The following is a 27,853-nucleotide window of genomic DNA, read 5'->3' as shown; positions in this document are numbered from 1 at the left end:
GGGTCTCACTATGTTGCCCAGGCTGGTCTCAAACTCCTGGCCTCAAGTGATCCTCCCATCTTGGCCTCCCAAAGTGCTGGGATTACAGGCATGAGCCAGCCTCTCAAGTAGCTGGGACTACAGGCATGCACTACTGAGCTCGGCTTAATATGGTACAGTTTTAAAAGCCATTTTCCTATTAACGGACATTTAGGCTGTACCTATGTCCTTTCCTGTGTGGATTTCTCTATCTAGAAGTGGAATTGCTGGGCCAATGGGAAAGTACATTTCAATTTCGTTTCTTAAGCTTTGGGGTCTTGTTCTGTTACCCAGGCTGGGGCACAGTGGCGCAATCATGGCTCACTGAAGCCTTGAACTCCTGGGCTCAAGCCATCCTCCCATTCAGCCTCCCCAGTTGCTGGGATTACAGGTGTGAGCTACAGCACCCAGCTTTCAATTTCTTTTCTTTTTTTTTTTTTGAGACGGAGTCCCACTCTGTCGCCCAAGCTGGAATGCAGTGGTGTGATCTCGGCTCACTGCAACCTCCGCCTCCTGGGTTCAAGCGATTCTCCTGCCTTAGCCTCCTGAGTAGCTGGGATTACAGGCCGCACTACCATGTCCGGCTAATTTTTTTATTTTATTTTTAGTAGAAACGGGGGTTTCACCACGTTGGCCAGGCTGGTCTCAAACTCATGACCTCGTGATCCGCCCACCTCAGCTTCCCAAAGTGCTGGGATTACAGGTGTGAGCCACCGTGCCTGGCCTCTCAATTTCTTAATATTTAAAAAAATCGACATACATATAGACTTACTATGTTATATATTAGCCAGTTTTTTCACCTAACTATACAGTGTGAGTTCTTTCTAAATGCCATTCAATATGCTACAGCAATTTCTCCATCCATTTTTAACATACATTTTATTATGGAAAATTTCAAACATATACAAAGGTAGAGAGAATAGTAAAATGAACCCCCATGTACCCATTCCTTGAGCTTCAACAAGTATCAACTTTTTAAATACTTCATACAGCACCATTAATGATGGCATAATATGTATCATAAGCATGTTTTATGATATATTGAGTCTGTTCCTTACCGTTGGAAAGTTGAGATTGTTTAATTTTTCACTATGACATGTAGGATTTACCTGCCTTGCCTTTGGTAATGGAAGCATGGGAGTCTTTTGCCCTGATCTCCACTTAGCCCACCGCTGCCCCTTTTCTGCCCACAGACACCCCCTCTCCCACTGTAGTGTTGTAAGGAGTTGTCTTACGTCTGAGTTTCTCAGATGCAGAGCTGGAGACAGGGATTCAGGTGCACGTTATCATGGTCAACAACTGCCTGGGGGCTAGCTGGGCTCGGTGGCTCATGCCTGTAATCCCAGCGCTTTGGGAGGCCGAGGCGGGCAGATCACTTGAGGTCAGGAGTTTGAGACCAGCTTGGCCAACATGGTAAAACCCCATCGCTACTAAAAATACAAAAACTAGCCGGGCGTGGTGGTGGATGCCTGTAATCCCAGCTACTCAGGAGGCTGAGGCAGGAAAATCGCTTGAACCTGGGAGGCAGAGCTTGCAGTGAGCCGAGATGGCACCACTGCATTCCAGTCTGGGCGACAGAGCGAGACTCTGTCTCAAAACAAACAAACAGACAAAAAACTGACTCCCTGGGGGCAGTGTCACAGGTGGTGAAGGAATTTACCAAGACAGCTGTGGGGAAAGAAAGGTAGATTTATTAGAGGAAAGCAGGACATATGTTCCAAGGGAGCAACGAGCAACATAGCAGAGGGAATGCTGTCTGCAAAAAGGCAGGGGCTGCAGGGGACTTTATAAAGTTGTGCTGTCTGGGCTGAAGGCTTGCAGACAGGAAGCTTGGGTGCAGGTGGGCTGTGAGCTGAATGCTTGCAACAGGATGTTTGGGTGCTAGTGAGCTGTTTGCGGTTGACCCTATTTCTCAGAACATTCACCCCGTTCTACCCCTGTGTCTGTTCTTGCCAGCTAAGCTCATTTCCAATTTTCTTTTAGCTCCTTAGGGCTCCACACACGTGACTTATTAGAGGAGCAAAAGAAGCCAAATATGGAAGGGGAAAGCCTCGGCCTGATCCAGGGTGCTCTAGAACAAATTCCTCCAACTGAACTGTCCTGCTGTGGGGCAAGCGGGTGAGCACTTGTTCTGTTGTCAGTCACCATTTGCCCTCGGGGTGGTGTGTAACCTGCCAGGCATCCTCAAGGGACGCACTGACAACAGCAGGAGGATGGTGACAGCCGGTGGGGGGATCTGGAGCATGCACACGCCCACATCCTGCATGGTGAGACCCTTACTGACACCTATTTATGAGCAAGGCTTATAAAGAAGCATCTGGGGGGCGCCGGGTGAAGGCAAATCTTCAGGGCTCTCGGATCAAACTGGGAGATTTGGGGTTGGAGAAGCAGGCAGCAGGAAATGAATCTGTCTTCTGTTCATATCTGGCTGCAAAGCTCACTAACGCTCAAGCTCAGGCTGCAGCTGGATGTGGAATGAGATGGAAGATCGGGCCGCATGATAGCCCAAATGGAATTACAAAAAGAAACAACAACAAAATCAGTCAGTAGAAAGGTGGCTGGAGACAAAGGGAAAGGTGGAGGGGAGATAACCCTGAACTTTGGCAGATGTGTAGGCCTTTGGACAAAGCAACGGAAAGACCTGGCAGAGGATCGTTCGAGTCTGAGATGGAGCTCCTCTTTGTTAGGAGATGGGGGCATGCAGGCAGGAGAGCAGTTTCAGAAAGCCCTGGTTCAAGGTGCAGGGGAGAGTGGGTTCACAGAGGGCTAAGCACCCTCATTCTTCAAAGGCCTGGGCCTCTGAAGGTCACTGGCCTGCTGCCCATCCTGGTGCAGATCACCCAGGAGGAAGAGGAGAGCAGACATTGCCATCACCCTGGGCTGCAGCACACCTACAGATATGTTTTATTTTTCTGCAACATGGGCTATAAAAATCAAAATCTTAAGAAACCTGGATCTTCCAGAGCCCTGGGCCATTGTTTCTGCATGGCCCCAAGGGCACATCTCAGTAATGGCCACCCCCTTTAAAGCAGTCCTGCCACAGGCCCCACCATTCCCTAATACATCACACCTGCCACTTTAATCATTTACAAGACCAGGTTGGCCCTGCAGGCAGTTGTGGCTTCCCACTCACCAAGGCTTTGAGAAGTCCAACCTCAATCATCTTGTTTTTTAATCTTCAATCATCTTTTGAGTTTCCATCCTCTACCTCCAGCTACAGGAATGAGTCTAATGTTCAGAAAAGTGAGGATATCAGAGGGCAGTGGAGGGGGAAGTCCAGCTCAGAGGGTAAGGACCTGAGCCCTGGAACCGTCTGGGTTAAAATCCTGGCTCTGCTACTAGTTGTGTGAGGTAGGCAAGTTGCTGAAAGCCCCCTGGATTTTTAGTTTTCTCATCCCTAAAATGGGAATAATGAAATGAGTAAATACATGTAAAACTTAGCATTGATGAAGTGCTCAGCTAATGTCACCCGTGACTGTGATTACTAGCCCGGACACTGTTGTCACCAGGCATCCTGCTGCACAAACAAGGCTGCTTTGGGGCTGTGCTTCCACTGGCCATTGGCCGCAGCTGCTTTCAGCAGGCCACAAAGATGCCCTCCCAGCCACCCTCACCACAGACCACAAGCCTCCACGATGGGACCCTGTCTACTCCCCCAAGATCCCAGTATTAGGCACCAGTGTCCCCAGATATTCTGGTACCAGCAGTATCTGAGAGCCTCCTCCAGGGCACTGTGTGCAGCAGACCCAAGACCTTGTGGTCCTCCAGATTTTAGGGAACCACTCCCTTCAGAGCTACACACCTCCACACCTTCCTCCCCAGCGTGAGCAACCCCTGTCCATCCTGTCTACTTACATCAAAATTCCCCAGGGAAGAAGGGGTGATAAAAATGCCCCAAAATGTCAATTCCCCCTATCTCATTAGTCACAATCTCTGAGCTCAGGGCTAGCAATTTATATACACACACATACACACACACATAATTTTTTTTTTTTAGACGGAGTCTCGCTCTGTCGTCCAGGCTGAAGTGCAGTGGCACTACCTTGGCTCACTGCAACACTGCCTCCCGGGTTCAAGCAATTCTCTTGCCTCAGCCTCCCAAGTAGCTGGGACTACAATAGCACGCCACCACACCTGGCTAGCTTTTTGTATTTTTAGTAGAGACATGGTTTTGTCATGTTGGCCAGACTGGTCTCCAACTCCTGTCCTCAAGTGATCCACCCCCTCGGCCTCCCAAAGTGCTGGGATTACAGGCATGAGCCACCGCGCCCGCACACACACAATTTTGGGGGTAAAATTACATTTACATTTGATAAAATACACTAATATATGTGTGTATATATACATATATATATATAATTTTTTTTTTTTTTTGAGATGGAGTCTCACTCTGTCACCCAGGCTGGAGTGCAGTGGCACAATCTCGGCTCACTACAACCTTCGCCTCCAGGTTTAAGTAATCCTCCTGTCTCCCACTTTCAAGCAATTCTTCTGCCTCAGCCTCTGAGCAGCTGGGATTACAGGCATGTGCCACCACGTCTGGCTAATTTCTGTATTTTTAGTAGAGATGGGGTTTCACCAACATGGCCAGGCTGGTCATGAACTCCTGACCTCAAGTGACCTGCCTGCCTCGGCCTCCCAAAGTGCTGGGATTATAGGTGTGAGCCACCGCACCCAGCCACACTTTTCATTTTCTTAATGGTATCTTTTGATTATCAGAAGTTTTCATTTTTCCTGAGGACCAGTTTATCGTTTTGTCGCTTTTGTTTAGTGCTAGTTTTCTAAGAATATTTGCCTACTAACAATTTATATTTTTAACAAACTTCTCAAGTAATTCTGTTATGCACTAAAATTTGAGGTCCACTGGTCTCAGATAATGAAGCACTATTTTTTTTTTTTTTGCCCTGGTTGACACCATTTCCCCTAACATACATGCATTTGAGTGTGCACGCACACACACACACACACCTGCCACATAGAACAAGAAACCCAGAATTTAAGAACCCAAGAAATTGTGGGTTAGAGACAATGGATTTGCCCCACTATCTATCCCCTCTTCCTCTTAGTAATAGGAACCTGACAAGTGTCTGGGATGTAGACATACAGCCAAAACTACATTTCCCAGACTATCTGGCAGCCAAGAGTGGCCATGTGACCGTTTTGTCTGATGATTTGTAAGTGGAAGTGGACATAAAACTTTAGGAATGTATCCTTGAAAGGGACGAGGTGCCGCTCTGGTCCCTGTCCTGTTTCCTAATGGCTGGAACAAGAGCATAATGTTTGGAGCTCCGGCAACCATCTTGGAGACTGAGGCAGGATGCTAAGGATGGGGGAGCAGCAATGTAGGTGGCCAGGTCCTTGATGACTGAAGCCACCACTTGGCCTAGATGGCTTCTCTTCATACTTCTCTTATGTGACAGAAATAATGTCTTATCTTGTTCAAGCCACTAAGTGTTGGCATTGTTGTCACCATTGTTTTTTGTTTCTTTACGTAGCTGAATTGAAGTCTAATTTCTATACCTGGCTGCTATTCCTGTGAGAGGATAGGGAAAATGAACTTTTTGGTTTTTGTTAATGGATGCTTAGCCTGTTTGTGCTGCTATGACTGCATACCACAAACAGTGTAATTTATAAATAATAGAACTTTATTTCTTACAGTTCTGGAGTGGCTGGGAAGACAAAGGTTAATGTGCTAACAGGTTCAGTGTTTGGTGAAGGTCTGGTTTCTGCTCCAAGATGGCACCTTGGACACTGTCTCCTCACGTGGCAGAAGGCAGAAGGGCAAGACAAAAACAAGCCAAAAAGGCCTAACTAGTTCCCTGCAGCCTCTATAAATGTCATTGTTGTCAACAGGTGTAATGAAACAATGGGCTAAGCCATGCCCAGCCAAACCCACAGCACAGAAGTTATTTCTGTTCTGCATGCCCAGCCAAACCCACAGCACAGAAGTTATTTCTGTTCTGCTCAGGTTGTTGTGTTTCTTTTATTCATTGCATACATGTAGTAATAGCTTATTCTACACAGGGCTTTGCTTGAAGTGAACATATTTTCATTTTATTTGTGGTAATTAATTTCAGGAAAAACAGAATAGAAAAGTTGATTTTTGCCAGCATAGATTTAAAAAAAAAACAGCAGAGAATTTGATTATTTAAAAAATTAAGACCATGACCAGGCGCGGTGGCTCAGGCCTGTAATCTCAGCACTTTCAGAGGCTGAGGCAGGCAAATCATGAGGTTAAGAGTTCGAGACTAGCCTGGCCAACATGGTGAAACCCCGTTTCTATTAAAAATACAAAAAATTAGCTGGACGTGGTGGTGCGTGCCTGTAATCCCAGCTACTCAGGAGGCTGAGGCAGGAGGATCTCTTGAACCTGGGAGGCAGAGGTTGCAATGAGCCGAGATTGTGCCACACTGCACTCCAGCCCAGGCAACAGTGTGAGACTCCATTTCAAAAAAAAAAAAAAATTAAGACCATATTGGAATAAAAACTCTTCCTTCACACCTCTGAATTTTTCTCTTTTTTTGAGACAGTGTCTCCCTCTGTCACCCAGGCTGGAGTCCAGCGGCATGATCTCGGCTCACTGCAGCCCCAACTTCCTTGGGCCAAGGAATCCTCCTGCTTGAGCCGCCTGTGTAGCTGGGACTACAGGCAGATGCCACTACGCCCAGCTAATTTTAAAATATTTTTTGTAGAGACGAGTCTCACTATGTTGCCCAAGCTCATCTTGAACTCCTGGCCTCAAGCAATCCTCCTGCCTTGGCCTCCCAAAGTGCTGAGATTACAGGCATGAGCCACCACACCTGGCCACACAATTCCCAATTTTAACTGAACCATGAAACTAAAAATCAGACTTCTCATAATACAAAATCAAATACATTACAAAAAGTAAACGCTGTGAAGACACTTAGGGATTAAAAAAGTACGTAAACATACTTTTCCATGAAAAGCAAATACAACATTGTCAGCCAGATGGATAAAGAAAGTTTTGTTTTTGCCTGCGCATCCTCTCTTTCCTGACTCTTTGCTTGACTTTTTCAAGATTTTTAAAAATTATTACCTATTCTAAAAAAGAATGAGACCTCTAAGACAGCCATCAACCAGGGAGCTACAGCCTCCAGCTTGTGTGTCCTACGGTTTTCAGAACTGTGGGGTTGGTTTACTGAAGTCTGAGTTCTGCCCAGTGGCCAGCATTGGGCAGTCTTATCCTTTGAGGCTGATAAGATCTAGACAGTTACATTACAGAACAGCTGAACTGGCTGACCCCCAAGAGAGGTCATGTATAGGAGCTGGTCTTCCCTGCTATGCCACACATGCCAGTGTTAGCCCCAGTTTGGGTCAAATTTGAGTTAAGACTCTGCCTTCAAGCAATTGGATAACTTGGGTGATTGGAGCTTCCATTCTGAGAGTCTCCTGGCAGGTCATTCAGGACCTTTTTAAACTGACATTCACTGAACACCCACTAATGGACACAAAGCCTTCAAGGGCTTCCATTCTAGTGAAATTTATGCACAAAACAAAAATTGCGCCTGTAATCCCAGGCCTTTGGGAAGGGGAGGCAGAAGGATCGCTTGAGGGAGTTTGAGACCAGCCTGGGCAACATAGAAAGACCCCATCTCAACAAAAAATTTTTAAAAATAACGGGGCATGATGGTATGTGCCCATAGTCCTAACTACTCCAGAGGTGAGGCAGGAGGATTGTTTGAGCCCAGGAGTGCAAGGTTACAGTGAGCTATGATTGCACCACTGCACTCCAGCCTGGGTAACACAGCAAGACCGTGTCTCTAAAAAATAAAAATAAAAAATTGCAACTTTTTTTGATGTGTGTAGGGTACTTGACAGCTTTGCACTGGTGGGGCAAGGAGACCTCTACTCAATTCTAGAGTACTGGGGTCACCGGCCTTGCCAAAAATAAAATGGTTAACACTTACTGAGCACCTATCATATGCAAAACTCTGTTCTAAGTCTTTAACATGTATTAAATAACCCAGTCCTTATAACAACCCTTCATGGTGGGTTACCATTATCCCCATACGAATATCCACAATGTGAAGGAAGTAAATCCCTGGGAAGTAAATGGGGAGAAGCTGTTCGTATAGTTACCAAAGAAGGGTGTTGGAAGGCCCCAAAGCCAGCCGGGTTCACTACTGTTCTCCATACTGGCTTGCTGATATTAATTTTCTTCTGGGTTTGCAGAGAAAGACTAAGTTTTCTGATTTCTTTCTTTCTCTCTTTCTCTTTCTTTCTTTCTTTCTCTCTCTCTCTCTGTCTGTCTCTCTCTCTCTCTGTCACCCAGGCTGGAGTGCAGTGGTGTCTCAGCTCATTGCAACCTCTGCCTCCCAGGTTCAAGCAATTCTTGTGCCCTAGCCTCCCAAGTAGCTGGGATTACAGGTGCTCACCACCATGCCCAGCTAATTTTTGTATTTTTAATAGAGATGGAGTTTCATCATGTTGGCCAGGCTGGTCTCAAACTCCTGTCCTCGAGTGATTCACCCTCCTCAGCCTCCCAAAGTGTTGGGATTGCAGGCATGAGCCACCGTGCCTGGCCTAAGTCCTCTGATTTCTAAGAGTGGCAATAGCTACAAGTCTGTTTCTGTTTTCTACTTTCACTCTTGGGGACACTTTTCTTTTATCATTTAAGTTTTTTTTCTTGAAACTCCAGCTGCAAATACATTTAATAATCAACCACAAGAGAGCCCTTGACAGATGGGCCTTGAAACAGATGGCTCTATTGAAAGGCGGCAATTAAAATTGGAGGGTAATTTGAACCAATCAAGAAGATGGGGTCTCTTGGAGGCAAAGTTTCTACAAAAACCGAAACCATATCCCCCAAGCTCCTTTGGTACATTTTTCACCCACAGATGAGCCTTCCTGGGGGTGGATCCAACTTTTTTAAACATCTGGAATGTTGAAAAGGAAGAGAGAGAAGCCCTTGGGCCTTGTCAATCAAATTCACTTTTCTTTTGGCAAATTCAGCATCAGTGACAAATTGTGCAATTTGACATAAACAAAGTTGATAGATGTCGGCAAAGCTGTTTTTAAACAGCAGCAATGGAGAGATGTGTAGGATGGGGATTTTTCTCATTCAACAGTCAGTATGTTTAATAACAAATAAAACAACCAGATGTTGAAAAAAAACCTACCACCTTGACAATGTCGTCTGATAGTCAGCTGCTGCTGATTAATGAGTATGGGATTCATTCCAATCTCAATTCAGAAAGCTGCAGGAATGTCCATGTAAGGACTTCTCTGGATAATTCCTTAATAGAGTTAACGAAGGGCTCTAAATTCACCTTTGAGGCTTTCTTGAGATAAAAAGCACTGGCCTTGATTTTTATTTTTTATATTTTTTAATTTTTATTTTGAGGCAGAGTCTCACTCTGTTGCCCACACTGGAGTGCAGTGATGCAATCTCGGCTCACTGCAACCTCTGCCTCCTGGGTTCAAGTAATTCTCATGCCTCAGCCTCCCGAGTAGCTGGGGCTACAGTCATGCACCACCACACCTGGCTGATTTTTGCATTTTTAGTAAAGATGGGGTTTCACCATGTTGGCCAGGTTGGTCTTGAACTCCTGACCTCAAGTGATCCACCTGCCTTGACCTCCCAAAGTGCTGGGATTACAGACATGAGTCACTGCGCCCAGATTGGCCTTGATTTCAGAAGACTTGAGTGCAAGCCCCGGTCTGCCACTCTTTCCTTATATGACTTGGGTAAGTCATTCAATCCCCTTGGAGTTTAGGTTCCCCATAGGATACATAATGATGATAAACTCTGCCCTGTCTACTCCTAAGTTGTTGCAAGGCTTAAGTGGAATAATAGCTGTCAATCACTTTTTCCTTAATTTAAAATTTTTGAGAAATAATTACATCCAGTAAAATGCACAAATCTTAAGTGTATAGCTTAATAAATTTTTATGGCCATGCCCACTGGCTCACACCTGTAATCCCAGCACTTTGGGAGGCTGAGGTAGGCAGATTGCTTGAGTCCAGGAGTTGGAGACCAGCCTGGGCGACATGGTGAAACCTCGTCTCTACAAAAAATACAAAAATTAGCTGAGCGTGGTGGCCTGCACCTGTAGTCCCAGCTACTTGGGAGGCTGAGGTGGGAGATTAGCTTGAGCCGGGGAGGCAGAGGTTGCAGTGAGCTAAGATCGTACCATTGCACTCAAGCCTGGGTGACAGAGTGAGACCCTACTTCAAAAAAATACATTAAATAAATACACAAATAGATAAATAAGTAAATTTTTGCATATGTATACTCCTGTGTTGCCACTCAGCTCAAGATATAGAATATTTCTGACACCCCAAAAAGTTCCCTGTGTTCTTTCCTGGCCCATAGTTTCAAGGAACAATTATTCTCACCTCTATCACTAGAGATGAGCTTGCTTGTTCTTGAAATTGAGATAAGTAGAATCTCATAGTATGTATTCTTTTATGTCTGGCTTTCAATTGACATAGGTGTTGGGGATTCATTTCTATTGGTGCAGCAGTCAGTGGTGTGTTCCTTTCCATTGCTGAGTAGTGTTCCACTGGGTGGCTATTCCAGTTTGTTTATCCATTTTTCTCCTGTGGGTAGACATCTGAATTGCTTCCAGTTTGGGATTATTATGAATAAAGCTGCCATTAACAAAAGACCATGAGATCTGCAGGGGAAGAGGGAGAGCTTTATTTTCTCTCTCTATATATATATGGAAAACAATCTGCAGAATGGGGAGGCACAGTCTTCAGCATAATGAAAGCTTACTCTGGGAAGAATAAAGGTAGAGTCTGGCTTCAGTAGGGAAAATTCTCAATTAGGTCTGCTTATACAAATGAAGGATTCAAACTGGTTCAGTTCTGAGTAGTCAAAATAGTCCAGTCCTAAGCCGGGCGCAGTGGCTCACGCCTGTAATCCCAGCACTTTGGGAGGCCCAGGCAGGCAGGTCACTTGAGGTCAGGAGTTTGAGACCAGCCTGGCCAACATGGTGAAACCCCGTCGCTACTAAAAATATAAAAACTAGCCAGGCATGGTGGTGCGTACCTGTAATCCCAGCTACTCAGGAGGCTGAGGCAGGACAATCGCTTGAATCCGGGAGGTGGAGGTTGCAGTTGGCCGAGATTGCGCCCCTGCACTCCAGCCTGGGCGACAGAGCAAGACTCTGTCTCACACACAAAAAAATTATATATATAATTGAGCCCTGATTGGGTGGTTTCTAAGCCCTGAGCCAGAAGTCTCTATCAAAGGTTTCTTTCAAAAGGCCCGGTGAGGGGAAGGGGCAGTTTATCTTCCCACTGAAAACAGGCACGAGTTTGATTTGATTGTAGAAAGGGAGGTCCTGTGACACTTTTACATCTTTCTGAGATCACAGAGTACATGACTGCTCACTCACCCACCTATGGTTGCCTGGTTCTGTTTTAACTTTGAGCACCTCAGTTTGCCATGGGAAGTCCATTTTGTCTGTTAGCTGGGAGCATATTTTAACACTGCTATGAACATTTTTGTACAAGTATTTTTGTGTACATGTGTTTTAATTTCCCTTGGGTAAATAACCCAGGAGTAGAACACCTGGGTCATAGGGTAGGTATGTGTTTAACGTTCTTAGAAATTGCTAGTTCTCCAAAGCAATTGTGGGTTTTGTGTGTGTGCGTTTTGTTGTTGTTGTTGTTTTTGAAACAGGGTCTTGCTCTGTTGTCCAGGCTGGAGTGTAGTGGCACAATCATGGCTCACTGCAACCTTTACTCCCTGTGCTCAGGCGATCCTCCCACCTTAGCCTCCCAAGTAGCTGGGACTACAGGTGCGCACCACCACACCCGGCTAATTTTTGTATTTTTTGTAGAGACAGGGTTTCACTATGTTACCCAAACTGCTCTTGAACTCCTGGGCTGAAGTGATCCACCCACCTTGGCCTCCCAAAGTGCTGGGATTACAGGAGTGAGCCATGGCGCCCCGCCACAGGTGTGTAATTTTATATTCCCTCCAGATAGTTGTGAGAACTCTAGTTGCTCTAAGTCTTTTTTTTTTTTTTTTGAGACAGAGTCTCACTCTGTCGCCCAGGCTGCAGTGCAGTGGCGCAATCTCGGCTCACTGCAAGCTCCACCTCCCGGGTTCACACCATTCTCCTGCCTCAGCCTCCCTAGTAGCTGGGACTACAGGCGCCCGCCACCACGCCCGGCTAATTTTTTGTATTTTTAGTAGAGACGGGGTTTCACCCTGTTGGCCAGGATGGTCTCGATGTCCTGACCTCATGATCTGCCCGCCTCGGCCTCCCAAAGTGCTGGGATTACAGGCGTGAGCCACCGCGCCCGGCCTAGTTGCTCTAGATCTTTATTATGCTTGTTAACTTTAAACTGTGGTGCCCTCTACAATGTACAGGGTATCACTGTTACTCTGAGGGAGGAGATGTAGTGTTGGGATTAATACAAAGCATGGGTCTGAGTCCTGTTTGAATCATTGTTCTGCACTGGGCTCACTACATGGCCTTGAAATACTAAGGCCCTCTAGCCTCATTTTCTGCATCTGTAAAACAGGGCTCTCTATAGCATCCCTCTCCAAGAGTCATTGTGAGGGTTAAATGAGAAAAATCTTGTAGAGACCTTAGCACAGGGCATTGCACACAGTTTGTGCTTAATTAGTGATTGCTGTGGTCTTTCTTTTTTTTCTCTCTCTTTCCTTTCTTGTCTACTTTTTTTTTTTTTTTTTTTTTTGATGGAGTCTTGCTCTGTCCTCCAGGCTGGAGTGCAGTGACATGATCTCGGCTCACTGCAAGCCTTTCTTGTCTACTTTTTAACACATCCCAGCAGGAGAGAATACCTTTAAGTGCTACACATCTGTCAGGAGTGCTGACAGAGCCTAAGAATTACGATCCATTTTATAGGGTAGGAGCTGTCCACCTTTTTTGACCAGAAACATCTTTACTGCCCCCAAGATGGAGTGTATACTGAGGATGGCAGAGCAGAGAGATGGAAAGACCTCAATCCTTGGGGAGCTGCTGAATCAACCAACCTGACACTCACCTTACCACTGGACTTCTAATTAGTTTAGCGAATGCATTTTCTTACTGTTTAGGCCAATTTCAACTGGTTGTTTGCAGCTCAGTCATCCCGACTGACAGATCAAATGGTCCTGGCCTTCCTCCACTGAGCCTGGATTTGGGATTTGCTCTCAGTATCCTTAACCCTTGGCTTCCCACAAACTCAACCAATTGCCAGGGGTTGGTGTTCTAGAGAAAGCCTGTTTGCTATCTTGGATAATGTCAAGTCACCTTCTGTGCCGCTGACATGAGACCCATCTGAAAGGCAAAGTAAGAAGCTTCCCTTTTAAGCTTTTAATGACTTTTTTTTTTTTTTTAATTAAGACAGAGTCTCACTCTGTCACCCAGGCCGGAGTGCAGTGGCACAATCTTGACTCACTGCAAACTTCACCTCCTGGGTTCAAGTGATTCTCCTGCCTCAGCCTCCTGAGAGCTGGGACTACAGGTGCGTGCCACCATGCCAGCTAATTTTTGTATTTTTAGTAGAGACAGGGTTTCACCACCTTGGCCAGGCTGGTCTCAAACTCCTGACCTCAAGTGATCTCACTGCCTCGGCCTCCCAAAGTGCTGGGATTACAGGTGTGAGCCGCTTTGCCTAGCCAAACCTTTTAATGACTTTTGAGGAATATTGCTGATCACTCAGCCACAGCTCACCAAGTTTCATGTAATTTGTGACTCCCCACTAAGAAATGTCTCTGGCAGCAGCAGCTCAAGATAGGGGGTAACAATTAGTGGAGCTGGATTCTGTTATTTAAGAAATATTTCTTGCTTTCCTTCCATGAACCACATGCTAGGTATTGTGGGGAATACCAAAGAAGGAAAGCAAGGTTCCAGACTGCCAAAAATTAGGGAAAGTGACATGAATTTTGGATTGCAAAAATATTAAGTATTCCGTGGTGAAGGGAATATTCTATTTTATTTTTACTTTTTATTGTAGCATAATGAATAATATATGTATGGTAAAGTGCACAAATCTGAAATGTGCAGCTCAATGAATTTTTAAAAAGTGAATACATCCACACACTCAGCATCCAGATGAAGAAATAGAACATTAAGAGATCTCAGAAGTTTCCTTCATTCCCCTTCCCAGGCAACAACCTCTCCCTGCTTCGTGATAATCACTGTCCTGACATCTGTCACCATAGATTAGTTTTTCCTTACTTGAACTCTATATAAATGAAATTATACTTTTGTGTCTAGCTTTTTTTGAATGACTTTATGTCTGCGAGATTCATTCATGTTGTTGCTTGCAGATGCAGTGCATTCTTTTTTGTTGCTGAATTATTTTATTATATGAACACAACATAATTTATTTTTCCCTTCTTCTGTTAATGGACTTCTGGGTTGTTTCCACTGTTGGGCTAGTACAAATAATGGTGCTATGAACATCGGTGTACATAGCTTTTAATGAAAATATGTACACATTTATGCTAAAGATAGATAGATAGATAGATAGATAGATAGATAGATAGATGATAGATAGATAGATGTACTAGGTCATAGCGTATGTGTATATTTAGCTTTAATATATTTTGCCAGTTTTCCAAAGTGTTTCTCCCTATTTATAAACCCTTGGCTGCATATGATGGTCCCAGTTGCTCCACAACCTCTTGGACAGTTAGTATTGTCAGATTTAAAGTGTAGCCATTTTCTCAACATCATTAGTTGTCAGGAAAATGAAGACTAAAACCACAATGAGATATTCTGTACGTCTATCAGAATGCCTCGAGTAAAGAAAAAACCTGATAATATTAAGTGTGAGCAAAGACTGGAGCAACAGGAACTCATACATTGCTCCTGGTGGGAATGATACAATCATTGAGAAAATAATTTGTCATTTTCTTATAAAATTATATCTATATGTGCATCATATGACCCAGAATTTCCATTTCTAGGTATTTATTCAAGGGAAATGAAAACGTATGTTTGCACAAAAACTTGTACAAGAATTTTCACAGCAGCTTTATTCCTCATAGCCAAAAACTGGAAATAACCCCAAACATCCATCGAAACGAATGGATAAGCCAGGCGCAGTGGCTCACGCCTGTAATCCCAGCACTTTAGGAGGCTGAGGTGGGTAGATCACTTGAGATCAGGAGTTCAAGACCTGCCTGGCCAACATGGCGAAACCTTGTCTCTACTAAAAATACAAAAATTAGTGGGGTGTGGTGGCGCATACCTGTAATCCCAGCTACTTGGGAAGCTGAGGCAGGAGAATTGCTTGAACCTGGGAGGCAGAAGTTGCAGTGAGCCAAGATCACACCACTGCACACCACCCTGGGCCACAGAGCAAGATTCTGTCTCAAAAAACAAAACAAAACAAAGATGAATGGATAAATAAAGTGTGATATATCCATATAATGAATTCTACTCATCAACAAAAAGGAATGAACTATTGATACAGACATCAACATGGACAAACATAAAAAAACATGATGCTGAGCTAAAGAAGCCAGACACAAAAGATGAAGTGTGATTACATTTACATGAAATTTAGCCAACAGGCCTTAACTGCAAAGGGACATGAGGGAAACATCAGGATGATGGAAATGTTCTGCATCTTGATTGTGGTGATGGTCATACAGATATATACATGTACTAAACATATCTAAGTGTACTCTTAAAACAAGTGCATTTTATTGTATGGAAGTATCCCCCATAAAATATCTAGTTATTCTGGTCTGATAGATATATAGTGGTTTTTCATTATGGATTTAATTTTCATTATCCTGATGACCAATTGTGTTAAGCACCTTGCATGTATTTTTGATATTGTATTAGAGTTCTCCAGAGAAACACAACCAATCAGATGTGTGTGCATAGATAGATAGATAGATAGATCGATCTAATGTGATTATGAAGGTTGACAAGTCTCAAGATCTGCAGTCATCGAGCTGGAGACCCAGAACCTAGAAGAATGGTTGGTGTAGTTCCAGTCCCAGTCTGACAGTCTCAAGACCCAGGAAGAGCTAATGTTTCAGTTTGAGTCGAAAGACAGAAAAAAAAAAACCCATGTCCCAGCTTAAAGATAGGTAGAAGGAATTCTCCGTTACTCAGCCTTTGCATTTTCCTCAGGCCTTCAACTGATTGGATGTAGCCCACCTGCATTAAGGAGGGCAGTCTGGTTTACTCAGTCTACCCATGCACATGTTAATCTCATCCAGAAACAGCCCCACAGACACACTCAGAATAACATTTGATGAAATGTCTGGGCATCCCATAGCCCAGTCAAGTTGACACATACAATTTAACCATAACATATCCTCTTTTGTGAAATACCTGTTTAGGTCTTTGCCCACTTCTAACAGGATCTGTCTTTTTCTTCTTGATTTATAAGAGTTCTCTATATAGTCTAGATATGAGTCTTAGTTAGATTAGTGTATTGCAAACTTCTTCCAGTGGTTTGCCTTTTCACTCTCTCAGTTCCATCTAATTTATCAGTCTTTTCCTTACAGTTAATGATTATTGTGTCTTGTTTAAGAAATGTTTGCCAATCCCCAGAACCTCTAGGTCATTAAGCCTATTTTCTTATCTTTAAGAAAGTTTATTGTACTTTTTTTTCACACTCAGGTCTATAAGCCATCTGGAATTCATTGTTGGTTTATGATGTGAGGTAAGGATGAGATGAATGCTGCTGTTCTTTTTAAATTTTTTATAGAGCCAATAGATTCAATACCATTTATTGAAAATAGAATCCTTTCTCCCCCTGAGTTACTGTTTTTAAAATCAGGTAACTATATAAGTGTGGGTCTGTCTCTGGGCTCTCTATTCTGTTTCATTGGTCTATTCATTCTTTTGCCAAGATCATCCTTTTTAAATTATGACAGCTTTGAAGTGAGTCTTGAAATCTTGAGGCATAAGTCCCTCTCCCACATTTTCTTCTTTAAGAATGTCTGAAAAGAATGTTTTTGGCCTTTTGTATTTTCAGATAAATTTTAGAATCAGCTTGTCAATTTCCATTAAAAATGTGCTAGGATTATGGTTGGGATTGCACTGAATCCATAAATCACTTTGGGGAGAACTGGCATCTTGAGTCTTCAATCCAAAAACATGGCTTATCTCAACATTTATTTAGGTCTTCTTCAGTTGCTCTCATTAATGCCTTATAGTTTTTACCATCAAAATCTTGTACATCTTTTTGTGAGGTTTAATCTTATTTATATGATTTTTATGCTAATGCAAATGATATCTTTAAAATGTTCATCTTCCAGTTATTTTTCACAAATATATAGAAATATAATTAATTTTTTATATTGACCTGTTTTTTTACAGCCTTGCTAACTTCATTAATTAATTGTAATATTTTGTCTGTAGATTATTTTGGATTTTCTTCTTATGTATTCATGTCATCTGTTCATGATGGTGATTCTATTTTTTTCTTGCGAATCTTTATGCCTACTATTTCTCCTTCTTGCCTACTGCACTGGCTAAGGCCTCTAATACAATGTTGAATATAAATGGTAACAGCTGACATCTTTGTTATGTTTACACGACTTTAGGAGAAATATTTATATTTTTCCATTAAGTGATATTTACTGAAAGTTTTTTGTAGATACCCTGCATCAGATTAAGTTCCCATCTATCCCTACTTTGCTAAAAGTTTTTATTGTAAATACATGTTGAATTGTATTAAATGCTTTTTATTGGCATCTATTAAGATAAACATTTATATTTCTCATTTATGTTGTTAGTGTGGAGAATTACATACATTTTCTAATGTTACATTCTTGGTAAAAAAAAATTCTTCCTATGATCCTGATGTATTATCCTTTTGCTATATTGCTAGATTTGGTTTCTCAATATTTTATTTCAGATTTTTGCCTTTACATTGAGTAGGGCTGTTCTTCTATTTCTTTTCTTGTAGGGTCCTGCCAGTTTTGGAATCAAGGTTATGCCAGCCTCACTGAACTAATTGACAAGTGTTCTTATTTTTTCTGTTCTCTGGAAGAGTTTATGTAAGATTCGTATTATTTCTTCCTTAAGGTATTTGAAAGAATTCACCAGTGAAGACACCTGGGCCTGGAGTTTTCTGGTTTTGGTGTGTTTGTTTGATTTGGTGGTAAGTAGAAGGTGTGTTTTGAAATCCTGTCTGTCCCAGAGGCCTTGACACTTGCTGACCCCGAATAGCTCCACATGGCTGCTCCTTCGGGAATCCAGGTCTCTGCTCAGATGCCATCTCCTCAGAGAAGTCTTCCATTACTTCCCCAGCTGAAGCAGCACTCACTCCCCTCAGCTGCACTTTCTATTTTTTTTTTCCTTCTTGAGACAAGGTCTCACTCTGTTGCCCAGGCCGGAGTGCAGTGGCTCAATCATAGCTCACTGTAGCCTCGACCTCCTGGTCTCAAGTGATCCTCCCACCTCAGCCCCCCAAGTAGCTGGGACTACAGACACGTGCCACCACACCTGGCTAATTTTTGTATGTTTTGTAGAGATGAGGATTTGCCATGTTGCCCAGGCTGGTCTCGAACTCCTGAGCTCAAGTGATCCCCAACCTTAGCCTCCCAAAGTGCTGGGATTATAAGCATGAGTCACTGCCCCTGGCTCTTTCTATATTTTTTATATACAGGCTTATCACTCCCTGAAATTAACCTTCCCCAAAATCTGTTCATTTGTTTATTGTGTGTTTGCCCTGTTAGAATGTGAGCTCCATGGGGCCAGGGGTCTCATCAATTTCATTCATTCTGAATCCCCAGCACTCAGCACACAGCAGCACTCAACAAATATTTTTCAAGAGACTAAATGAAAGGAGGTCAAATGGAGGCCCTTTCCCCACAAAGTCACAAGAATAACAATGAATCACTTTTATTTTTTATTTTTATTTTTATTTGAGATGGAGTCTTGCTCTGTCACCCAGGCTGCAGTACAGGGATGCAATCTCGGCTCACTGCAACCTCTGCCTCCTGGGTCCAAGCAATTCTCCTGCCTCAGCCTCCTGAGTAGCTGGGATTACAGGTGCTCACCACCCCAACTAATTTTTGTATTTTTATTTATTTATTTCTATTTTTTTCACCAGGCTGGAGTGCAGTGGCATGATCTTGGCTCAGTGCAACCTCTGCCTCCTGGGTTCAAGCGCTTCTCCTGCCTCAGCCTCCCGAGTGGCTGGGACTAGACGCACACACCACCACAATCCAGCTAATTTTTGTATTTTTAGTAGAGATGGGGTTTCAGCATGTTGGCCAGGATAGTCTCAATCTCTTGGCCATGAGATACGCCCGTCTCAGCCTCCCAAAGTGCTGGGATTACAGGCATGAGCCACCGCGCCCGGCCAAATTTTTGTATTTTCAGTAGAGACAGGATTTCACCATATTGGCCAGGCTGGTCTCGAACTCCTGACCTCAAGTGATCCGCCTGCCTCAGCCTCCCAAAGTGCTGGGATTACAGGCATGAGCCACCGTGCCCGGCTGAGCCTTGCTTTAAAAAATGTTTTAATAGACTTTTTTTTAGAGCAGTTTTAGGAGCACAGCAAAATTGAGCCAAAGGTGCAGCGATTTTTCACATACCCCCTGCCTGTACATGCCTAGCTTCTCCCATTACCAACATCCCCCACCAGAGTGGTACATTTCTTACAACTGATGAGCCCATTTGACGCATCATGATTGCCCAGTCTGTAGTTTACATTAGGGTTTACTCTTGGTGTTGTACATTCTGTGGGTTCAAGCAAATGTGTAATGCCATGTATCCAAAAGCCTCATCTTTTTAATAATAAAAATTGACCACTGTCTTGATCGAACTTACACAGAAACAAAACCATGCAATATAATTCTGTATTCCTTGCCAAGTTACAATGTCATTGTGGAACAAAATGCAACGAACATGAAAATAAGACTTTCTCAGCTTCTTTGTAAATGGAACTGTTTAATATTATTTTGTTAATGGGTAGAATAAAATGCAATCTGATGGTGAAAACATTCTTCTTGACGTTGTGGGAAATACCTCCCTATACTGCACGTGATGGAAAAGCAATTCAACTGGGAAAAGTTTACTGAATTAAGTTTACTGAATTCTGGCCTATTGACCTTATAACAAGCATGTTAGATGAGATGCTGTAAGGGCTCAAGTAACACCTGCATCCTTCAGGATTATTTTGATTGCAAGTGATGTAAAACCTCAGTGAAAATGAGCAAAAAATAAAATTTTCTGGGTCATGCAACAAAACATTCCAGGGATAGGGTTAGCTTTAGGCACAGCTTGATCCAGAAGCTGTGTCACAATGTCACTTGAGTACAGGCTCTCTCTCCATCACTACATTGCTCTCTTCTGTATTGTCTTCCTTCCCAGACAAATTCTTCCCTTGTGGACAATAAACAATTAAACAGGCTGGGCATGGTGGCTCATGCCTGTAATCTCAGCACTTTGAGAGGCCAAGGAGGGCAGATCACTTGAAGTCAGGAGTTCCAGACCAGCCTGGGCAACATGGTGAAACCCCATCTCTACTAAAAATACAAAAATTAGCTGGGCGTGGTGGCATACACCTGTAATCCAAGAAACTAGGGAGGCTGAGGCACAAGAATCACTTGAACCTGAGAGGCGGAGGTTACAACAAGCCAAGATTGTGCCACTGCACTCCAGCCTGGGCAACAGAGTGTGACTCTGTCTCAAAACAAACAAACAAAAATTTGAAAGGAATGATAATGCCTACAAAAACATTTTCACAGTTCTAACTTATTCCAGTCATAAAGATAACTGTCTGAGCAGAACATCTTAAGAGTGCATTTTCTTGATCCTATTGGGTTATAAACCAGTTCCTGAACCAGTCCCTGTGGCCAGGGTACTGCAGTACTCTGCTCTGATTGGTGAGGCCTGGGTCACATGCCACCAATCAAAACACAGGGACTGAGATTTGGGGCAGGAATGCTCCACAGGGGAGTCTAAGTGTTAAAAGACGTCCCATTAGAGAGCAACTGTCTGGTAATACGGTATAGTGCATTGAATGCACATCCCATATACTCAGTGAGTTCATCTGAAGACTAAGAATATTCAAAAGCGCAATTCAACCAGAGGAGAGTACAAAGGCCTGTGTTTGTTTGATATCATCATGCAGCCAAAAAAGGCAGAGTTATACACTTGGTATGTATAGAAGACATGCAAAATCTGTGTTACAATACAGGGTTCCATCGAAGACTTCCTTTGAAAAACAGGATTCTGTTAAATAATGTTTGGGACCCAGTAGGACTAAATGAGGGAAGGTAAGGACTCTCCGCCACCACCCAGCTCCCTTTTAAGTAGGAAAGAGCTTGAAAATCCCCACCTCTGAGAAAGGGGCCTTGCAGGGGCTCTGGGGCACATCTCAGAACAATTCTCAAGGCAAAGGCTCTTGAAAGATTCTGAGCTCAGATAAAGTGATGTTTAAGAACGCTCTTCTGGCAAGGCATGGTGGCTCATGCCTGTAATCCCAGCACTTTGGAAGGCCAAGGTGGGTGGATCATGAGGCCAGGAGTTCAAGACCAGCCTGGCCAACATGGTGAAACCCTGTCCCTACTAAAAATACAAAAATTAACCAGACGTGGTGGCAGGCACCTGTAATCCCAGCTACTTGGGAGGCTGAGGCAGAAGAATTGCTTGAACCCAGGAGGCGGGGGTTGCAGTGAGCCAAGATCGCACCACTGCCCTCCAGCCTGGGCAATAGAGCGAGACTCTGTCTCAAAAAAAAAAAAAAAATGCTCTTCTAAGCTATGTAATTAATTGACAGACAGAAACAGCTCCAGAAATTGCTCTGTTACAGATCTTGCCACCAGGAGATAAAAACTCCTGTCTCTGGGGCATTTGGACAAGACGACAGTTCAAGGAGCGGAGTTGGAGGTGAGTTCAGAATCCTCAAAGGAAATTCTTTGAATCATATACCTGGGCAAATATTGGGAAGCTGATGTTGGTTATAACTCTGTGCAAACAAAACAAAACCAACCAACTCAGTTTTAGTGTATTTTTTCTGATTATGGGAGTTATACATGGTCACTTCATTGCAGAAACCTTGAAAAGTACACTAGCTTTTAAGGACTCATTTGTGGTTCCCCCAGCCAGGAGAGACATCATTCCCACTTCATCATATTTCAATATCCTCTTTCTTTGTCTCTTGTGTATTTATTTATTTAATTTTGAGACAGGCTCTTGTTCTGTAGCTCAGGCTGGAGTGCAGTGGCATGATCACAGCTCACTGCAACCTCTGCCTCCTGGGCTCAAGTGATTCTCCCACCTCAGTCTCCTGAGTAGCTGGGACTACGACCATGAGCTACCATGCCTGGCTAATTATTATTATTATTATTTTTGTAGAGATGGGGGTCTCACTGCATTGCCCAGGCTGGTCTTGAACTTCAAGGCTCAAGTGATCCTCCCACCTTGGACTCCCAAAGTGCTGGGATTACAGGAGTGAGCCAATGCACCCAGTTCTCTTAAAAACAAAAGACAAACAAACCAAAAAAAAACAAATAATATATTGTTTATGCACAGATACATTTGTGATAAAACTATAAAACATTGGAATGATAAATATGAAATGTCAGATTGTGGTTATCTCTAGTGATAGGAAGGAATATGGGAACACCATCTGGAAAACTGCAAGGTTTTTTAAGATGAGGTCTCACTCTGTTGCACAGGCTGGAGTGCAGTGGCACGACCACGGCTCACTGCAACCTTGATCTCCTGGGCTCAGGTGATCCTCCCACCTCAGCCTCCCCAGTAGCTGGGACTACAGCTGCACACTACCATGCCCAGACAATTTTTTTGTATTTTTTGTAGAGATAGGGTTTCACCATGTTGCCCAGGCTGGTCTTGAACTCTGAGGCTCAAGGTACCCTCTTGCCTCAGCCTCCCAAAGTGCTGAGATTACAGGCGTGAGCCACTGCGCCTGGCCACTTTTTCCATTTAACATTACGTTTTCAAGATTCATCCATGGTGTATCTGTGGCTGAAGCACACTCATTTTTCACTGCTGTGTAATGCTCCATTGCATAATATCACACAATTTATTTATCCTTTTTTTTTTTGGTTAACATATTTGGCTTGTTTCAATTTTTTTGCTAATATGAACTGTGCTGCTATGAAGATCCTTGCCGATAACTCCTGGTGCATATGTGTAAGAGTTTCTCTAGGGCATATATCTAGGAGTTGAATTGCTGGGTTTTACAATGTAGAAATATTCAGCTTTAAAAGGCAAGTGTCCTGAATTTTCATTTGGCAATATTGCACAAGCATTTGTCTATGTCATTAAAAGTTCTTTTTTTTTTTTTTACGTAAAGGAAAAGCAAGGTAAAAGTATAAAACATTATTCAGATGCAAGATACTATTATCTTTGTAGATATTCTCTGACCACAGCAGGGTCTGGTTACATATTTAACAGCTTCAGGGCAAAGGCCACATTCATACATATTGTTAATCAGCACCAATTATTTATAGAGAACTCACAATATGCTAGTGTGAGGTATTAAAAATAAACAAAGCTGGACACTAGTTGCTATAACTTCTTAATGTTTGTGTCCTCCCCCTTCAAATTTATATGTTGAAACTCTGTCCCCCATTGGGATGGTATTAAGAGGTGAGGACTTTTGTAGGTCATTGGGTCATGAGAGTGAAGCCCTCATGAATGGGATTAGAGCCCTAATAAAAGGGCTCTAAAATATTGGAGAGCTCCCCTCACCCTTCTGTGTGTGGTTACAGGGAGAAGAGTGCTATATTAGTGTGTTCTCATGCTGCTGTGAAGAAATACCTGAGACCAGGTCATTTATAAAGAAATGAGGCTTAATTGACTCACAGTTCCGCATGGCTGGGGAGGCCTCAGGAAACTTACAATTATGGTGGAAGGCACATGTTCACAGGGCAGCAGGACAGAGAATGAGTGCAAGCAGGGGAAATGCCAGACGCTTATAAAACCACCAGATCCCATGATACTTACTATCATGAGAACAGCATGCCAGAAACTGCCCCGCATGATCTGGTTACCTCCACCTGGTCTCACCCTTGATATGTGGAGATTATGGGGATTATAATTCAAGGTGAGATCTGGGTGGGGACACAGAGCCAAACCATATCAAGTGCTATCTATGAATTAGGAGGCAGGCCCTCATCAGACACTGAATCTCCGGGTGCTTTAATCTAAGGCTTCCCAGCCTCTAGAACTGTGAGAAAAAAATTTCTGTTGTGTATAAGCCATCCAGTCTATGGATGAGTCTGACTCCACTTGTCCCTACTCACCATCTTCCAGCCACACACCCCTTCTTTCTAGCCTCCAAACACTAAGCTGGCTTCCCCTGGAGACTTCACTCTTGTTCCCTCTGCCTGGAATTCTTTGAAGCCAGAACTTTGCAAGCCCCATCCTTTCTCATCCTTCTTTATTCAGCTCAAGATGTCACCATCTCAGAACGGCCTCCCTTCAACATCCAAGCATTCTCTCTCCCATCACCCTGTTTTTCCTTCATAGCTCTTCTTGCAAACTGCAGTTATTTATTAGATTTTTGTTTCCCCTGCCAACCTGGGAACTCAATGAGGGCAGCGATCTTGTCTGACGTGGTCGCCACTGTGTTGCCAGTTCCTAGACTAGGGCCTGGCCCTTGGATGGCGCTCAGGAAGGAGTAAGAAATTCCTTTAACTTAGGGAATTCTGGAATCGCTTTCTCCCGGCAGAGCTGACTCTAACCAAGTGGGAAAGGCGAGGTCCGTGGCTGCCTGTGGCCCAGGAGTGACGGTTTGGCCCAAGGCCCCACCTCCGCCACGCCCCCGGCCCCGCCCCTGTTCTTGTCCTCCCCCACGGGTCTCCATAAAGTTCATTTGGCGGCTCACCGCGCGAGGGCTCCTGGGAGCGGCCAGCCTTGGCCAATCAGGAAGCGGGGGAGAGCGGCGCGAGAAGCGGCGGCCGCGTCCTCAAGCCGGCACCTGCGCGGCGGAGACGGCTGTAGTACAAGGTAAGGATGTGTCTGGTCGCGTCCTTGCGACCCTGGGCATGTCCTTGAACCCAGGACCCCGTGACTGGGTGGAGCGCCGTCCCTACGCTCGGAACCCCGCCGCTCACACTTCCCGTTCTCCTCATGGCAGCCGGGCACGCCTGACGCCGGCGACACAACGCCTTGTCGAGCTGCCCCCGAGGCTTAGAGTCGGGCTGCACCCCTGAGGGTGCCTTTCATTCGCCCACTTTCTGAATGCAGAACCTAGGCCTCCCGACTCCCCCTTCCCCACTGTGGTGCCCTCGCGCCACGCCCCTGCCCTCACCTCCACCTCGTGCCTCGCGAGCCCACCCTGCCTAAGCCTGCGCCACAACGCCCCACCTGCTTACCTTCCTGACAGTGCCCTGCCTGCTCGCCTACCCCTCGTGGACACACCCTGTAGGGAGGCGTTGCCCTGCGAGGGAAGGGGTCTTTGGGGCGAGGGGAACTTCTCCCAACCCTTGGCTTACCTTTTGTACATCCAGGAGGATGCTAGTGATTGGAACCCAGGGGTGGCCCACCCTTCTCTGTGCTTACTCCATCCCGTCCTCTGCAGAGGCGATGTCTAAGTTCGCAGGGTTTCTTTTGAAAAAATTATGGGGCCGGCCCCATGGGTCCTTGGTGAAAGTATGAAAGACCCGTTGACAGAGCCTCTGGTCTGGATTTGCCCTTCTGCTAAACGGTGGGAAGGAGGTTTTATTTATTTTTTATTTTGACCGAGTTGTCTTTCAGCAAAAGCGAGGGTCACCTTTTTGTATTCTTTCGGGGGGATGTGGGAGGGTATCCTCGGTCATCCTAGCTTTTCTTCTTTATTTTTTTCTTTAAATTCTCCTTCGTGCATTTGTGTTTGCAATATTTTTATTTTCATTGATGGTGATCTCATAGCATTAAATACCTATATATCAGAGGCTAACAGATTCCATATTTATATCTCCATCGCAGGCCTCAGCCCTGACCTTTATCCAGCCACCCACTTAATATCTCCACTGAGATGGGTTATAGGCAACTCAAATTAAACATGCCAAGAGAGGGCTAGCAAGCTCCCCTTCATTACTCTCCCCAAACTGCTCCTGTTGCCTTTTTTTTCTCATCTCAATAATAGGAAAGACCCTGGCTAATAACCTTTGAGCCATCGTTGACTGCTGTCTTTCTTTTTCTTTTCCTTTTTTTTTTTTTCTTTTGAGACAGTCTCCTTCGGTCGCTCAGGCTGGAGTGTAGTGGTGCGATCTCGTGTCATCGTGTGACTGCAACCTCTGCCTCCCAGGCTCAAGCGATTCTCCTACCTCGGCCTCCCAAGTAGCTGGGATTACAGGCGTGTGCCACCTCACCTGGCTAATTTTTGTATTTTTAGTAGAGACGGGATTTCACCATGTTGGCCAGGCTGGTCTTGAACTCCTGGCCTCAAGTGATCCGCCCATTTCGGCCTCCCACGAAAGTGTTGGAATTACAGGTGTGGGCCACTCCCATGAAAGTGTTGGAATTACAGGTGAAAAACACCCAGCCCTCTGTTTTTCACACCACAAGTAATACTTGCCACCCTGGGTCAGGTCACCACCTCTGGTTTGGATTATTGAAATAGTTTCCCATTTGGTCTTCCTGCTTCTGTCCTGGCCCCTGTTTTTCGCACAGCAGTTAGAGGGATCTTTTTAAAACACAGGCTGTCAGATCGTATCATTTCTTTACTTAAAAAAAAAAAAATCCCTCCAATGGGTTCCCATCTCATTAATAATGATAGACAAACCCCTTTACAGTGAGCTATAAGGCTTTATGTAATCTGACCCACTGTTACTTTCCCAGTCTCATTTTCTGCTCCCTCCCTTTCCAAACACAGACATGCTTTAGCGTCAGGGCCTTTGTTCTTGCAAGTTAATATCTATGTAGTTTGCACTCACTTCTTTCAGGTCTTTACTAGGGAGGCGCCTAGTGAGGCTTTCCCCATTTCCCGCCTCCCTTCATTGCTTTAGTTGTTCTTAGCACTTATAGTTCACGTATTTTTCTTGTGTATTGTTGTCTTCCCCCTGTAGAATGTGAGGGGATTTTTATCTGTTTTGTTCACTGATGTGTTTCTAGCACCTAGGTCGGCACACAGTAGGTGCTCAAAAAATATGAACTAGATGAATGTTACTGGCACTCTTGCAGGCATGGGGATGCGGTGGTGAATGAGACAGGCCTGCCCTCATTGAACTGATAAGCCTATGGAGGGTACCACTAGCAATAAAAGCACAGATAGGAAGTGTGATGTCAGGGCTGTTTCTTAAAGGAGGACAGGGATATTTGAATAGAGACCTACTTGAAATGAATGAGCAGGTCATGAGACTATCTGAGAGCACTGCTGGTAGGGGGTAGAGCAGGTACAAAGACGCTGCAGTGTGAGCAGCTGGAGATGTGGTGAGCCTGAGGGTCTGAACCAGCTTCTTGATGGACTGATGTAGAAAATAAGGTTGACGGAAAGATGGATGTGCCAAGGAGGGGGACAGGTTGGAGCAAAGATCCGAAGGTGAGAGGGCCCACTCCTCATGAAAAAGTTTATTTAAAGAATATGGAGTGAGAGGGAAGATCTTTCACAAGGTGTGTTCAGGGAACAGGTCACTTGAATTCAACAAATATGTATCTGATCCTATTATGTGCCAGACTTAATGCTGAGGACTCGGAGTTGAGCATCTGTGGACCTTACCCTATAGGAAATTTGCCACTAGAGAGGGAGACATATGTGTGATGAAATAATCACAACTGCTGCACTAGGGAAGAACAGTATAGAAGATTCAGAGTAGTGTGGGAGGGGTTGGCATAGGTGGGACTTTCCCAGCTGGCTGCAGCGTACATAGGAGTTCCCCATGTGACAAGATAGGGGTGGGAATGTGTTATAGAGAGTGTGTACTTAGCATGTAAGGGATTATGAAGGGAGGAAACAGGCACCTCAA

The 27,853-nt window shown here is 44.3% G+C and overlaps 1 protein-coding gene and 1 long non-coding RNA gene across 6 annotated transcripts in view; one reads left to right on the top strand and one right to left on the bottom strand.

The window, feature by feature from the left end:
• Window positions 1-1,691: 1,691 nt before the first annotated feature.
• Window positions 1,692-24,701, bottom strand: LOC129457709 (uncharacterized). 2 transcript variants are annotated; one of them, XR_008649351.1, is made up of 3 exons: window positions 24,209-24,701; window positions 3,152-3,415; window positions 1,692-2,482 (listed from the first exon to the last, which is right to left on the bottom strand). It is a non-coding gene; the product is annotated as an uncharacterized lncRNA (long non-coding RNA). The 2 variants fall into 2 exon arrangements; XR_008649350.1 differs by having other exon boundaries at window positions 3,152-3,232.
• A 76-nt stretch (window positions 24,702-24,777) lies between these two features.
• The window catches only part of NUP93 (nucleoporin 93), a 113,930-nt gene continuing 110,854 nt past the window's right edge, over window positions 24,778-27,853 (top strand). For 2 of the 4 annotated variants that reach the window (XM_063611878.1, XM_055233132.2), the window contains exon 1: window positions 24,778-24,914. The gene's annotated coding sequence lies outside the window, so the exon portion shown is untranslated. The remainder of the gene's footprint in view (window positions 24,915-27,853) is intronic. The other 2 variants (XM_063611876.1, XM_063611877.1) reach the window with 2 other exon arrangements.

Source organism: Symphalangus syndactylus, chromosome 11 (assembly GCF_028878055.3).
Source record: "Symphalangus syndactylus isolate Jambi chromosome 11, NHGRI_mSymSyn1-v2.1_pri, whole genome shotgun sequence".
Classification (NCBI taxonomy): domain Eukaryota; kingdom Metazoa; phylum Chordata; class Mammalia; order Primates; family Hylobatidae; genus Symphalangus; species Symphalangus syndactylus.
This window is presented reverse-complemented; position numbering and strand designations above follow the sequence as displayed.